Genomic DNA, 2500 nt, shown 5'->3' with positions numbered 1-2500 from the left:
ACCTAACCCACGTTGGCCCTTAACCTAACCCACGTTGGCCCCTAACCTAACCCACGTTGGCCCCTAACCTAACCCACGTTGGCCCCTAACCTAACCCACGTTGGCCCCTAACCTAACCCACGTTGGCCCCTAACCTAACCCACGTTGGCCCCTAACCTAACCCACGTTGGCCCCTAACCTAACCCACGTTGGCCCCTAACCTAACCCACGTTGGCCCCTAACCTAACCCACGTTGGCCCCTAACCTAACCCACGTTGGCCCCTAACCTAACCCACGCTGCACCTTAACCTAAGTTACGCTGCACCTTAACCTAAGTTACGCTGCACCTTAACCTAAGTTACGCTGCACCTTAACCTAACTTACACTGCACCTTAACCTAACTTACACTGCACCTTAACCTAAGTTACACTGCACCTTAACCTAAGTTACACTGCACCTTAACCTAACTTACACTGCACCTTAACCTAAGTTACACTGCACCTTAACCTAAGTTACACTGCACCTTAACCTAAGTTACACTGCACCTTAACCTAAGTTACACTGCACCTTAACCTAAGTTACACTGCACCTTAACCTAAGTTACACTGCACCTTAACCTAAGTTACACTGCACCTTAACCTAAGTTACACTGCACCTTAACCTAACTTACACTGCACCTTAACCTAACTTACACTGCACCTTAACCTAACTTACACTGCACCTTAACCTAAGTTACACTGCACCTTAACCTAACTTACACTGCACCTTAACCTAACTTACACTGCACCTTAACCTAACTTACACTGCACCTTAACCTAACTTACACTGCACCTTAACCTAACTTACACTGCACCTTAACCTAACTTACACTGCACCTTAACCTAACTTACACTGCACCTTAACCTAACTTACACTGCACCTTAACCTAACTTACACTGCACCTTAACTGTCACATGTAACGTCACAGGAATGTAGCTTTGCCTAACAGCAACCCTCTGAACATAGTTCACTGCTTGGATCCTCTGGTGTCATGTGTATTTCTTGATGCCATGGTGCGTACCCTCACATAAAGGTCTTTCGAGTGTTGCGTACTTTCTACACAGTCCCGCTAACCACTGGAAGGGTGTACCGCTACAGAACGAATATCGCCCTCCCCTCCTGCCCTTCCAAGCTGGTCGGTCAGGCGTTTGTTTGTGAAATGAGCCTTGCAGCTGTTCAGTTGCATTCGGTTGTCGATGCAGTCAGTGTACGTTGTGGTACGGCCTGTGTGGACTGTCCGCTGATGTACGCGTAACCCACACTGATCATCCGTCGTTACGTACTGAGTGACATAATGTGGCACATGCTTGACCGTACACCGGCTGCGCCCTACAATGGCGAATCATAAGGGCCATATGTTGTGCACGATGCTACTTGTCTCGTCTCCCCATTACAGCGAGATTGCACTGTTGTACGCCGTACAGACATGTGGTAAGTAGGTACGGACGAAAGTATTGCATGTTGCCCCCCCCCCCCCCCTCCTCCCTCTGCCGGGAATCAGCGTGAGCCGTCTGTTGATGTAGCGACGAGGGTTTTCCTATTTAATCGTATTGCCCCACACAACATGATAGCACGGTGGACCGCGTTCCACATCTGCGACATGCTACAGAGGCCGGTTGACAGTCGACCGCGCAAGGGACATTGCACACGTGCGCGGACCATCTTCCACGTGTTCTCTCGTGTACATGCCGCAGTGTGTATGTGGGCTGATGTAGCGTGTCGTGACACATAACATGCAGGCATGCCAGAATCGTAGATTTCGCAAATGTAGATTGACGTATACGTTTGCTGCCAAAGATCCGCAAATGAACTGGAAATCAGTTGTTGAGCGGTTGTTCGCGCTGCAGGTGCATCGGTGATAGCGACGATCGGTACATCTGTGAACCGGTTGTTTCGGCGGTACCCGCCATGCCCCCGAACCTGAGTTGGCCATGTGGGTATGAAGCGATACGAGGCTGTGGCTTGGCGGGACAGTCCCCGGCCGGTGAGGGGGGGCCGCCCGGCGTGCTGGCCGCGCGCTGCGTGAGCGCACGCACTACAGCCGGCTGGTGGGGGGCGCCCAGTGGCAGGAGCGCCGGCCGACGGGCCCGGCTGGCGTCCCAGCTATGCGCCGGCGCACCCTGCGCGCGGCGCCAGGCGGCCAAAGTGGGTTCTGCCGAGCCCGGTGCGAAGCGCGGTGGACATCTGCAGTGTGCTGGTCCGATTGCGGACTGTGTGCGTTGAGGATGCGCCGCCGCCCGGCACTCGGCGTCGCGACGCCGTCTGCTGCTCGGTCGCCCCCAGCGGTTCTCGCAGGTGGTTTGTATCGCAGCTCTGCGGACGTGTTGGCGCGTGCGCTGTGCTGGGAGAGTTCGCTTCTGCACCCAAGTGGGGCTTTGCCCTTCTGTGGCGCTGGCGTTGGAGCTGCCGGTCACCGTAGGTGGCGCGTGTTGTTTCCCGCCGGCAATGCCACGACAGCACGCTCCCGGGCCTCTGTCGGCAG

The sequence above is a fragment of the Schistocerca gregaria genome, unplaced genomic scaffold, assembly GCF_023897955.1.
Source record: "Schistocerca gregaria isolate iqSchGreg1 unplaced genomic scaffold, iqSchGreg1.2 ptg000996l, whole genome shotgun sequence".
Lineage (NCBI taxonomy): Eukaryota > Metazoa > Arthropoda > Insecta > Orthoptera > Acrididae > Schistocerca > Schistocerca gregaria.
The sequence above is the reverse complement of the archived record's forward strand: the minus strand, read 5'-3'. Positions refer to the sequence as shown.